Source organism: Benincasa hispida, chromosome 5 (assembly GCF_027475165.1).
Source record: "Benincasa hispida cultivar pf3 chromosome 5, pf3_genome.v1.1, whole genome shotgun sequence".
Classification (NCBI taxonomy): domain Eukaryota; kingdom Viridiplantae; phylum Streptophyta; class Magnoliopsida; order Cucurbitales; family Cucurbitaceae; genus Benincasa; species Benincasa hispida.
Window position 1 is genome coordinate 18,873,216 of NC_143482.1, and position 14,912 is coordinate 18,888,127.

Below are 14,912 nucleotides of genomic sequence, written 5' to 3' on the forward strand. Positions count from 1 at the left end.
GGCAATGAAGCTTGATGATGCGTTGTGGGCATACCAGTTCGCATTTAAAACACCAATAGGTATGTCTCCCTATGCGTTGGTATTTGGCAAGGAGTGTCATTTGCCTTCGGAGCTGGAATATAAAGCATTGTAGGCGATCAATAAACTGCATTTTGATTTGAAAACTACAGCTGGTCGAGTTAGAAGAATGGAAGGTTAACGCATATGAGAATGCAGAGATTTATAAACAGCGCACCAAGCGCTGGCATGATAAACACATATGCGCTAGAAACCTCCAAGTCAGGAAGAAGGTCTTACTCTTCAATTCAAGATTGCGGCTCTTCCCGAGAAAATTAAAATCACACCGGTCCGGTCCCTTCATCATCAAAAAAATATTTCCACATGGTGCGGTGGAACTGATAACCAAGGATGGCAGTCGAACATTTAAAATTAATGGACAACGGATCGAGGCATATTGCGGAGAAGATTTCCAGCTAGATCGCCGCAAGGATGGATGCATCAATACACACTGCAAGCGACAGCGCAAAATTTGGGGGTGTACTCTTCCTTATCCTTATTTCAAATTTTGCGCTATCACATTGCATTTCACTTTCCAAAGTTTTATCACCACATCCTCCTTGATTACCGAAATAATTTAACAAGTAGATAAATTTAGTAGTTTACCGTATTCTGTTTCTTTGCTAAGTATGATTTCAATGATAAAAAATATGCTTTTATGCCTTTTGTATATATCAGAGTCAACATAATCTTAAGATAGTCACCTCATGAAATATTTCTAGAAGTTAGGGGTTTGCTAGCTTTCTTTCAAACTCTCTTTATAATGCATTCTATGACTATCGCATGACTTATTTTAATTTCTTTTGGCAATGAGGACATTACCGCATTTTAAATCTGGGGGTGAGGTATTTATTTTCGACCGTGCTAAAAAAAACATTTTTTAGAAACAACTCCACTGTCAACGCAATGGGAAACCCATGTTCATAAGAGTTAAGTTGTGAAAGGCACTTACCCGTAGTTGGATGTCCGCATGACACACGTGGGGGCAAGTTAAAACGAAAGTAAGTCATCAGGATCAACGGATAAATCAATGATCGCAACTCCAATGCCAATCGGTATGAGTTTAGTTTGAGGAAGAGTGCATTGCTCGTAGTTGGATGTCCACTTGACACTCGTGGGGGCAAGCCAAAATGAAGGCAAGGCACTCGGATCAGCGCAAGGTAAAAAAAAAATAGCAATAAAGAAAATTTTTGTGCAAGGATATATCATTTGACACCCCAGTGGAAAATTTTCGAAATAAATCATGCGATGTTCTGGAATTTAGTAAAGTCCTTTTGAAAGTTAAGCTTGCAATCCCTAAGTCTTAGAAATATTTTAGGAAGAGACTTGAATAAGACTTAAGGAAATTCTGGCATATAGGATTTCAACGAAGTATTCTTGAGAAATCTAGGAAAAGAATTTTGCGGTTAACTTGCTAAAGGAATCTTTAGCTTATGCTTGAGGACAAGCATTCTTTAAATTTGGGGGTGTGATAACGGGCAGAAATGCACGTTATCATAGTGCTAAGTTCTTAAACAATGTTGGATTGCGTTGATGAAAAATGTTAAATTGTATCCATTAAGCATAAATTCTATAATATTGCGATCGCATGCGTCCAACGCATTAGAGTAGTTGAACTTTATATTTTTATGCAGATTATGCATTAATGCAATGCAAAGATTGTGATCATAGGAATTCATTGGTCGAGCGCAACTCACCACAAGGCTTTGCGTTGATCTTGCTCGCAAACATTCACCCAAGAAGAATCACCACAACTTGGTCAGCGCAACATGGTGGGCGCATCCGGGTGAAAGGATAATTAAGAGCGATGGGATAGAAAGCTGATGACAGTCGGATCCAAATTAAGTTGACAGCCGATAACGGTCACGAAGTACATTCAGCTTTATCAGTGATAATTATTCGGCGCATCAATCAGGAATTAAAGCTATCCCATCTGTACAACCGGGAGAGAGAAGCTTCCTTTCACCATGGACGCTCTATATATATCAAGTGTATTCTTCAGAGAAGGGGTTAAGCAGTCAATTAATTCATCACTTTACAAGTTCACGCCTCTGTCCATAGTTTTCTTTCATCTGAAGGTAGACGTGAGGGAGAAAGTTGTGCCAGTAGATCGTTTCGGTAAGCTTGAAGAGCGCCGAAAGCTCTAAAGACAGAGAGAGGGCCGACGCCTGCGGAAGCAGGAATACCTTTAGATCAGAATAGAGATTCCAATGTAAAAAGCCTCAATCAGCAAGGAATTGCTACCAGGCTCTCTACCTTTACTTTCCATTGTCATTTTGAACTCAACTCAGTTATAAGAATGAAATTTCTTTCTCTATATCTGTTCACTCTCTATTATTCATGAATGAGTAGCTAAATTAGTTGAATAGGTTGAGAAGCAGTTAGCTAGCATAATGAGGGAATCTTCATTCTTTGCGATTATCATGTTTATGTATGCTGCATTCGTCTATTAGAGATACTCGGGAAGGTAATCTAAGGACGGGATCTAGACTTGGTAAGGTCAGGTCAGAATCTAGGTTTGGAAGAACCAGATTATAATGCATAAACGAGAGATAGGCACTTAGGAATGAGTACTATTTGTTATTAACGCATCGCATGCATCTTAGCGATAAGATATGATTGTAGGCGGTCACCTTGCTTTCATGCATTTTGCATCAACGCATAGGACAAGAGTAGAGACTAAGGGATAAGCTCTATGGACATTTTGCATTCAACATATGCATCGTAGACTTAAGAGCATCGCATTTACATTGAGAAATGACTTGTTGTGCATGGTTGTAACATTCCTGAGTAACGCCAGCTAAAGATCTTCTCAACTCGTTCATCGCATACTCATTGCATCTATCAACGCAACTATCTTTCTCAAATCCACCGCCTTTATTTACTTCTTTTTCATCAACGCAACAACACACCCAACACTTCATTTATTTACTTGGTTACCACAAAGTTTTCAAAAACATTACCAACGCAACTATTTTCACAAGTTCCTGTGTTCGACCCTGGATTTACCAGGAAACTCAGAGGAATTTACACTTGAGTGCACAACGCAATCCATCAACGCATATCATCCATATTTCCACGTAATAAAATAACGCATCACTTATGAACATGGGTTTCCCCATTGCATTGACAGTGGAGTTATTATTCTCAAAATCTTATTTCAACTTTTTTTTTTCAAATGATCGCAATATAATGAACCGAGACCACTGCCACCCCCAAACTTAGAGGTTTGCACCATTCTCACCGCAAAGCTAAAAACAGAATTACAAGAATGCGATAATAAATGTTTGAACAAAGGTTTGCACAAAATAAAACTTAAGACTTTCAAAATTTGAAGAAGCTACTAAAAGTAAAGAATGCCTTGCGTTGATTAGTTAGAAAAAACGGTGAACTATATGTACCATCATAGAAACATCGCAAGACAACGCAATCGAGAAAAAGAGAATTTCAAAAGGATAAGACATACAAGATAACAAGAAAAGACCTTAGGCGGAACAACGCATGCGCTCATGTGTTGGAATCCTTGTGATTGAAGCCATGCGTTGAAGGTTGAAAGGAATTCTTCCGTTGAACTACGAACAGAGGAGACTTATTGTTGCACCTACAAGAGAAAATGTACCACAACCAAGGAAGCAACCATATATCCAAAATAACAATAAAAATAAAATAAATAACCTATACTAAGAAAGCAAGTTAAAGATAGAGAAGATGACGTCCCTGGAAAAGTAGGAGTGTTGTCGATGCAAGGAGTCTTCCATGCAGGAGATGGCTCTCAACTTCTTGGGTCAAGTTGCCCTGACCATTGGAACTCTCGACAATTGTTGGGCGCATGTTGGCCACCATGAGCTTAGAACTGCCTTCAGCTTTTGATTACCCTTCTACCTTTGGGTCAACATTGGCTTTCAGCGCATCGCTTACACTTCAATATTGTTTGCAACCTGGTCGCACAAGCTGCAATACTCCCAAGATAAAAAGTTTTCTCGCAGAGACATAAAACATAACAAACATTTAGTTGCCAAGTCCTCGGCAACGACGCCAAAAACTTAATGGCAGGAATTAGGAGGTGAATTTTACTCGACAACCAAAATCCCATGGACGTGGTATGCGATGTTCGTAAGATATGCATTGATAGTCATGTGTCGATGGTCATGCGTTGGACTGATAATGCATTAATGAATGTATGCGATGACCATGCATCCTGCCACAAATTTTCTTGCACTCACGCCAAGTATAATGCGAACGCAAGTTTCTCAGGTAATCCGAGGTCGAACACAGGGACTTGTAGTTATATATTTGCGGTGATATGCATGCGGCAGTTTAAATAAAAGAATGGAGGGGATGTTGCTAAGTTAATCCTACTCCTACTCCTATCTAACAGACAACGCAATGAGAATATGCATGAAAGGTAGAGATATGACAAACCATGACATGAAATAAATGTGTGGGAAAATAGATAAGATGTGGAGATGTTCTCATTGCAACCCTTAAGAGTGACTGTGAGGGCAACCCTAGTCAATGCAAGCCAATGCGATCATGCTACACTCATGCATAGCAAATCATTTTCCAATGCAAATGCGGTGCTTCTAAGTCTAGGACGCATGTGTTGAATGCAAAAGTATCCATAGAGCTTATTCCTAAGACTCTACTCTTTTCCTATGCGATGATGCAAAATGCACACAATGTTGCGGTGACCACACACAATCATATCCTATCTCTAGGATGCATGCGATGGGTTAATAGCAAACAGTGCTTATTCTTAAGCTCCTATCTCTTGTGTTATGCGTTCTAATCTGACTCTCCCGAGCCAAGATTCTGACCTGACCTTCCCAATCCTAGATCCTACCCTTAGACTACCCTCCTGAGTATCCCTAATAGACGAATGAAGCATACATACTACAAAACAATCGCATGAACTTGGTTGACGTAAGATTGTTACTATCCCTAGTGAACAACGCATACATTGCTTAATGCGTCCAACCACTTACCCTCCCAGGCAATTGATTGTTGCTGATTTTACTCATAGACAAGTAATGCGTTAGCCTATAGACATGTGTTGCAGCAGCTTAAGACTAAGCAAATAAGGTTACTCACACACTCACGCAACGCACACCTCTCGATGGGTTGCTACATGCTTCATATTCCTAATCCACATGACTAAGTATGTAATACCCAAGCACTCCCACTAAGTGTTGCAATGAAAGTAAAGATGCTAAGCAAAGAAGATGGAGATGTAGTTGAAGGAAATAGAGAATTGCATTGAAAACAAGTTATATTAATTCCTTAATCACAAAATGTCATACAATACAATATAGGAAAAGAAAAGAAATGATTTGTTGGAAGCAAGAAATGTGTGCATTTTGTATCATCGCATAGCAAAAGAGTAGAGACTTAGGAATAAGCTCTATGGACACTTTTGAATTCAACACATGCGTCCTAGACTTAGGAGCACCACATTTGCATTAGAAAATGATTTGTTGTGCATGAGTGTAGCATGATCACATTGGCTTGCATTGACTAGGGTTACCCTCGCAATCACTCTTAAGGGTTGAAATGAGAACATCTCCGCATTTTATCTATTTTCCCACACATTTATTTCATGTCAAGGTTTGTCGTATCTCTACCTTTCATGCATATTCTCATTGCGTTGTCTGTTAGATAGGAGTAGGAGTAGGATTAACTTAGCAACATCCCCTCCATTCTTTTATTTAAACTGTTGTATGCACATCACCGCAAACATATAACTACAAGTCCCTGTGTTCGACCTCGGATTACCCGAGAAACTTGCGTTCGCATTATACTTGGGTGAGAGCAAGAAAACTTGTGGCAGGACACATGGTCATCGCATACATTCATTAACGCATTATCAGTCCAACGCATGACCATCGACGCATGACTATCAACGCATATCTTAGGAACATGCATCACATACCGCGTCCACGGGATTTTCGTTGTCGAGTAAAATTGACCTCCTAATTTCCCGTCATCAACAATAGATAAAGAGAGATACAAATTTATTATTACAAGTTTATGGCAACATGAACTTGAATCATTCATCTATCATCATAGTGCATGCATATAAAGAAGAATAATTATAAATTTTAGTCATCAAGTTTATGGTGCCGTAGCCGGGGACATAAGCTTGAATCATTCACATTCATCAGTAGTGCATATACGACATAACATAGCAGAACACTTCATTTTTATCGTTACACTTACCCTCAAGGCAAGATTCGCACACCGGTAAACAATTTTCTTCTAACTCAATTGGAAGTCCATTCTTCTCCAATCTCTCAATCCTATTGAGATTGATGTGCCCTAAATGAAGATGCCAAATATGGGCATTTTCTTTTGGAGAAATACGTTGACATTTTATTTAAGTTACGTCAGTTTTAAACAATTCTATGTTATGGAGGGAATTAATGGCTAACGGCCTTAGCACATACAAATTACTTTTCAGATATGTTGTACAAATAGTAACACCATTTTTGTAAATAAACGCTTTATCCATATTAAAACTAATAGTGTATTTATATTGTAACAAGCACTTTACAGAAATGAGGTTCCTCTTAAGTTCGGAAACAATATATACAGCATTCAAAACTAGAAACCTATTCTGTAAAGCTAACTGGAGCCCTCCCACTTCCACAGCTGGGATGACATGCCCGGTGCCTACTCACATCGTCATCTCACCAGCCTCCAGCTGTCGCCAGGATCTAACCTCCTAAAAAGAAGAACAAACATGATTAATGGCACCCAAATCAATTATCCAGGCAGAATCATCATTCTCCACTAAACAAGTTTCAAGTACAAGTAATTTATATTTACCTTTATCTGCCTTGGCCTTAGCCTTGGCGGCCTTCCTTTCCTTTAGCCAGCAAGGATAGTTCCTCTTCTAGTGTCCATCCTAGTTGTAGTGGAAACACTTTCCCTTTTCAACCGGCGGTGGACGCATTCTTGGGGCGACAGGCGGCAGGTTAGCAGGTGCCTTCCCTTTTCCTTTACCACCCTTCTTCTTCTTCCCCTTTGCAGAGTTAGAAGTAGAAGGTGCAGACTTCGTTCCTGAGGTCGAACCTCTATAGAACATCGTGGAGGATGAAGCAACATTTGTCTCACCCTTCTTCCTCTCCTTACTTTTCAGTAAAGATTGGTAGATCTGCAACTCATTAAGGAGAGCTGTAAGGTTATATTTGTCACACCCCGCCCCAGACCACCCTCTTATGCCTAGGAAATGGCGTGACTGCAGTAGTTATCAACCCTGTGGCTTACCCTTATTGCCTACTAACTGTTGTGGAATAACTCTGATACCAATATATAACTCATATACAGCGGAATATCTTTAGGCCAAAATTTATTAATTTAGAAGCATAACATATTTAAAGTCATTACAACACTAGATTTACAAGTCCCAAAACCCAAAAACCCTAGTCCCTATATGAACAATAGTAACATGTGTACAATATTAACAGAAACCACCTAAATAGACGGGTTACAAATCTCTCTGTTCTTTAGTGGCAGAGTAGATGCAGAGCTATCTTCAGAGGATTTGACCGCTACCTGTGGGGGGAAAGGAAAACATTTGAAAATGGGATGAGCTTGCGCCCAGTGAGTGACTTAAGAAAGATAATTGATTCTCATGAAAAATCTCAATAAAGAGTTTAACTAAAATATAAGCTTCTACAGTACTTGTACTGCAGTATAAACATTTTCCAAGCATGAAACATATAAAGCTATTTTAATCATAAAACAGTAAAACTGTTTCTCAGTTGAGGATAACCCTACTGTGGGTAAAAATAATCCTAACACCAACTTCTAGTCAAGAGAGAACCCTTTTGCTCAATCTCTTACTCTACCTACGTGCACGTGGCCATACTAAGTATCGTCATACCTTAGGTACTTCTATTCAGATACCTTCTCAAACGTCCTTCAGTATCTGGTTTGTTTGATACCTTCTCAAACATCCTTCAGTATCTGGTTGGTTCAGTACCTTCTCAAACGTCCTTCAGTACCAATAGATACCTTCTCAAAGTCCCTCGGTATCTAGTTGGGCGGATACCTTCTCAAATGTCCTTCGGTATCGTGTTTTAAGTAAAACTAGTCATAAATGACTCTCTCTCTTTAAAGCATGTAAAGTATAACTCATATAAAATATGGCTTTAAAGGTACTAATGCATGTTGAGTATATTTAACACATATAAATCACTTTTCAACAATTTCTCACACATGCATGCGTTTAAAACATAACTCATGGTTTGCTTGGAAATCACTTTGTAAAACTAGCCGACATGAGAATAATCTTCTTCAAAACATGCTTTCTATAACACGTTGTAATCAAACATTTTAAGCAAATGTTTTAGTCAAAACGTTTTAGCCACTCACCTTGATTGCTTAGGAGCTTTTGACTCTAATAGCTCCCTTTTCTACCTCGGGCTCCCTTTTCACCCCTAGAATCCAGATTCAATTTAGAGCTAAAATTACTCATAGTTATAAATCTTATTTTGAGATACATCCTTCTACAAACATATTCTAAAATGTCTCAGGAATCTTACCCTAAATTTGGAGCTCAGAACCTCTCGTGATTTGGCTGGAATCACAGAATCTTCAAGACTGACTCAAGCTTACCCGACGGCCTGACCCTTCTGTCTTTTTCTCAGTTTCCAGCCCGATCCCTTCGATGTTTTCCTCCAGAAGCCATAACCTAACAACTAGACTCTCAGAACTTTCAGGTGGCTTTGAAAGCACTCCAAACGCAAAAGTAAGTTGGGAGAACTTCTCGTCCCAATTTGATGCTGCTTTCCAGACTTCTTTGTCCAATGCATCCTCTTTGAAATACTATGATCAACGCATGGATTTTGGCTCCAACACAAGGTTTTCTCAACTTTCCCACTCTTTTTACGGTATTTTTGAATTTTGAACTAAAAATGTAGTCTCTTGGCTCTATTTATAGGCGTCCAAACCTTCTCTAGAGTTGACACCACCTAGTTGGCCGCATGGCCAAGTGTCTCCTTCTCACCCCATTAATGCAATTCTGTGATCAATGCAAGCTAAGTGTCTTCCTCCCATGTTGCCAATGCATGAGCCTCCAATCTGATGCCACCACCTCAAATTCTTAAGGCTTAAGGCTTTCCTCCTAAGAAGACACATGGTTTTGATGATGTTCACCTTATGATCTCATCCTTTGTATGCATCCAACTCTTGGATGTTCAACACATAATCCATACTTAATGCATAGCCTATCATCAACGCATAGCAAGCCAATTCGCTACCATTTCAATTCAACTTAGCCATCGCAAAGAGCTAACCATCACCAACGCATAAGGTGACCGTCCATCCTCGATGCATGGCTCACTAGGTAGCATTGCATGGCTTGCTTGGCATGGGCGCATGGTACTAGCCACCAACGCATGGTCGTGCGGCATAGGCTGCTGCTTCGACGCATGGGCGTTCTACTTCGACGTATGGGCGTGCAGTGTATGCTGGCCATTGCTAACTCACTTGGCCGCATGGACGTGCATGGCCGCATGGGCTGTGCACTTGGCTACATGGTAGGGCACCTCGATGCATGGGCATGGCTGCTCGATAGGGCGCTCAACACATGGTCGTGGCCGCTCGCAAGGCGCTCAATGCATGTGCATGGCCACTCGACGCATGGTAGGGCGTCTGGCCGAGGCCACTCGATGCATGGGCAGGGCGTCTAACTGAGGCTGCTCGATGCATGGCTGCCTTCCAACGCATGCCTTGCCTACACTTGTGCCTTCCAACGCGTCATCTCCATTTTCCTTCTTCAGTCGCATGCCCTCACCAACAACCCTTCCAACACATCAACACCACCCTTCCAACGCATCAACACACAAAATTCTATACTTAGCCAAATTTTCCAAATTTTCCCCAAAAGCCAAATTTCCAAATTTCCTCTTTTCTTCTAATTTTCCACTCTTTTCTCTACCATTCACACTAGTTTCCACATCAACCTACTCATCACACTGATCTCAATAGGGAATATACTCAAGTAGAGAAATTAGGATTCGGGGTTCACAATATTTCACTTTGTTAAGAATCACATTACTAACAATGTGCAGGAAGCTCTCCGGCAAAGAATGCAGGATTATGCTAACCTGGCTGCCCTTATCGATGGTAGACCCATTCAACTTCGCCACATTGAAGTGGACCATCATGTTAAGCACGTGTTCACAAACAGAGGTGCCTTCTTCCATTTTGGAGTTGAATATATACTTAAGAGTCTCATGCATAAGCTGTTCAGACGGTTGTCCAAACATCCCCCATAGGGACTCCATGATCTCACGTGATGAGACCATGGGCTCATGTTTCTTGGCCAAGACTTCAGAAAGACTTACCAAGATATAGGCTCGGCCTTCTCATTCGCCCATGTCCATCGCTCGTATGACTCCTGAACATTTCGAGCGGCATTAGAAGCTAGAATAGAAGGATAGACCTTCGTAAGGGCAAACATGAGATCCTCGATGATAAGAATCATCGTGATCATGTGTTTCCATGTCGAAAAGTTATCGCCAGTTAATTTTTCAGCGCTAAGTAAAGCTAACGTGGTTGTGTCCATATTGAAAACTTGTTGTTGAAAATACGAACAAAAATTTATTAGATTTTGCTAAACCACGTTTAACCAATTAATTTTGCAAAACAGTTTCAAGTACCCTAAGTGAAAGACTTCTATTTTGCAATGATGCCCTAGTGAGGCAGGACAAACGTCACCGGTGGAGTGATCATATGCCTCTTCGCTGGGATGAGACATTCTCAACCATTAGGCAGAACCAACTCTTGAAACTAAACCTAAATGCCACCATTTATTCGGTCTAAAACTGTTAACCTTTAACAATTCGGTCCAGAGTCCCGCCCTAATGAGCCCATCATAAGAAAGAAGCAGATTAGGACAAGAGACTAAGTTACCTTATCTTCTTACAGGAGTTTAAATAAGGAAACGCGCAAAACTGCCATCCTTTAGGGGGACACTCCCAGGGTGCCTCGAGGCGATGCGCAATAACTTTATTCAATCCAATGGGGGAGATCGAGAGATATGCTGTCGCATTTCCCGCTCCCACTTACTATGAACACTCTCTCCATCAACCTTGATATTGACCTACCCAAACACCATCCGTTACTGGGACACGCCAAAGGTGCCTCGAGTCTAAGGGTAGATCTCACGGTATGGACTATTTAGGAGAAACGTGAAAGGTTTAAGTGAAGCATCTTATACCCTAAGTACCTCCCACTGAATGTTCTACTTAGGGGTTCATTAACCTAGACAATCCGGCTACTAATTTTAGTCTAAGTCATCTTTTAAAGTCTCTACTCATAAACAACTTTTGTCTATGAAATATGAACAAGTTCACATTTAAACACTTTAATGGACTGTTCTTAACTTGCATGCATGCATCAAATCCATCTAATTAACATTTCCAGGTAAGTTCCCAGGTAGGGGTGTTATGTTTTCGTCAACTTAAATACCCTAGCCTAGACAGAACCCGCGTTAGACAAAAGGTCCCTTGTAAATAGATTTGTTACACTTTAACCTTTTATTAGTCAATTTAATCCTATTAAACTGATTAAAAGATTAAAGCCTTAGGGTTGCTAATCATATTAGAACCATGATCTTAGGTCTATGTGATCCAAGTTTTAAACATTTTAAAACATGAATTAAACCTAAGTGATCATGAATGTCTTTCTTATTGCTTTTAGTTCTAATTTCTCTCTAACCTTTAAAAAGAAACAACTAAAAACACATTGCACACAACTAGATGTTTATAACGCTTATAATGAAACCTATGTGTTATGCTTCATGCAATGTCCGATCATTACTATACATAACTTTTATATACGCGTAATAACCAAGCAAACATGCTTTCCATTCACCCTTATACTATAACAATTATAATATAAAGATGATGCATGTCAATGCTTTTTATGCATGCATAAATATAACTCTTATATTATATAATTCATGAGCATGCTCTTACATAATTAAATCATGCTTCTCTAAATTATAACAATTACAATAAAGAGATAATGCATGACCAATGAATAACCTAAGGTGGGATTTACTATATGTGCATACCATAAGACATATAAAAACCATACATCGCATGTAATAAACCAAGGATTAATGAACCGGGATGAACCTTTACAAAAAATCGGAATGAAATAACTCTATGTATTAGATTTTCCATCAAGCAAACCAGTTCACAAGCGAATCGGGTCTTGAACCACCAAGAGAACCCCATCATTTAGTAAACACCGAAGGTACACGATCGCTCAGCGCATACTAGACGATACGCGCAAAAGCTAAATGATCGCTTAGACGACAACGAGGTTGCGAAGCCTGATCGTCTAGGCGATCGCTTAACATGGCAAAAGGTAAAGATTTACCGTGCGTTGCTAAACGATTATTTAGTCAGTTACTAAGCGATGAAGCTTCCTGAGCTAAACGATCGTCTAGTGCATGCGTGTTAAATGACACCGAGCATCCGGTACTCAGCGATCGCTTACTTCATCGTCTACACGACCTGATCAACCCTTGATCGTCTTCTTCCTCGAAGAATAGTATCCCTTGCTCTGATCTTCTTCACAAATGACTCAAGACTCAAACTGACTTTGAATTACAGACTCTATAACGATTAATAATGCCCAAAAACACAGGGTCCTTTACAATCAACCAAAAATGTAGTAGAATTAAATCAAACCTAGGCTAACATCCCAGAAAACTCCATTAATATGCACATCCACAACAATTTAACAATTAAATAGAGCAAGTCTGCACACCAAGAATGTATATGCAATTCGTTGCAACAATGAAATTGGAAAATCAGAACCTGACTCTGATACCAATTGAAGGAACTTTTAACGAAAAGAATCCATGAGCGCGTTCGGATCTTTCCTATGTCATTGTGACATAAATTACCACACATACATTCTAACAAACAGTTATGCAATTTACAATAATTAGCGGCATGCTTTCACAAATAAAATACAAGAGATTGAATTCACATACCAGTTGAAGACTGTCTTCACAACGAACTCAACCCAGCAGAAGCAAACCCTATAATCTTTATCGCCCAGCAAATAGTCGGCTACCAGCAGCACGATCATCTACACGAACGGCAGCAAACGAAAAAGCACAAGCAAGCAGGAGCGGGGACAACACCACCACTTAAGGCCCTTGGTATTCTTGGAGTGAGAATCCAAAGCGTGGTCTTTGCTAAATTTCGTAAAGGAAGGAGAAAAGGGTTGAACATGTAGAATGATAAGCAAGTGGGAGAAGGCTATCGTATAGCGGATTCTTATCGTTTAGATAAAGATACACGATCGTGTAGGTTTTACTAAGCAATCGTTTAGTAATTGGTAAGGGATCGTTTAGAGATTGCGTGCGATCGTTTAGACGTGGGGTGTGCGATCGTTTAAGCGATAGGCGCTATCGTATAGGCTCTCAGCTAAGCGATCAAAACGTTTTCACAACTTTTGTGATTTTTTCAAACTTTTTGCAAAATGAAACAAATTTTCATTTTTTTCTTCAATTACAATAACCGAATAAGTTTTTCCCACTAACGCACGATTGAGGAGAAGATTTTGGCCAATTATCACATAATTAACCAATTAATTAATAAATGAATATAATCATATTATATTCTTACCCTATAGTTTGATATCATATATCTACTATAGTAATTTCTCCTACACTTGATATAAATCATATTTATATCTAATTTCCTCCAAAATAATATATCTCATACATTTAGTCAATTATATCATATATAATTAACCAGTTCAGTTATATCATATATAATCGAACTCCCTCTAGTCAATTTGAACATTTCAAACTGAGCCAAAAATTGATTATCGACTTTATCCAAGCTACTTAGGGGACCTTATAGACCTGTGGCTCCAAGCTCCAATGGTACGTGAATAGATGACTAAACTATTTAGCCATGAGATCCACCATCCGCTAATTGTCAAGCATTCCACTAAAGACCAACAGCTGAACTCTTCTTACCACAAATATATTTCTTTGTCCATCAGATATAACCAATCGTGAGTATGATGACCCTTCACAGATGTTCGTAAGTATAGTTGGGCCAATTTACTATTTTGCCCCTGTATTTACATTTCATTCCTTAAGTACCACTGATTCATCTAATGAACAATACAACATAGTCCAACTATGTGTGAACACCTCTCGGACTAACAGAAGATGTGTGGCGCCACATCGTTCAAGCTTTAGTTACAGCCCTTAAGGGAGCTATCTATCTACTTACCTCTACTTCGGGGAAGGAGTGTATTTCATCTTGTGTATCTGAGTTCCCAACTCCCAAATCAGACGAATCCCCAAAATGGTAGGTTTGAGTCGGCAACCTGGCCACTCGCACCCATACAAATCAAAGGACCACTCTCAATGGTAGGAATTCCCAATTAATTCAGGATTGAGGTCATGTTACCAATGTTCATCCTAGTGAAATAAAGTCTCTATCATGAATGGTGTTATATAACGAGACGTTAACACTTCGTGATCAGGTCTTATACAAACTCTTTGTACAGGATGCCACCGCTCGCATGTTCCCTACATGAATGATCAAGATCGGACCATCTGTGACAAGTTATAACATTTGTGGCCATTCCACAAAGCGGGCCGCATCCGTAGCGTTACCAGGATAAGGTTTCCCTCCTATATCCATATACTACAGACCATTTTGGTTATCACTCAAGACATGATCCACTTGTATGTCACCACATACATGCTTAAGTTACATACAAATAACTAGGAATTTTATGTTTATTGGTTTGTGGTAAAGCAAATAAAACAAACAACTGAGCAAAATCAAGATGTGAAGTAA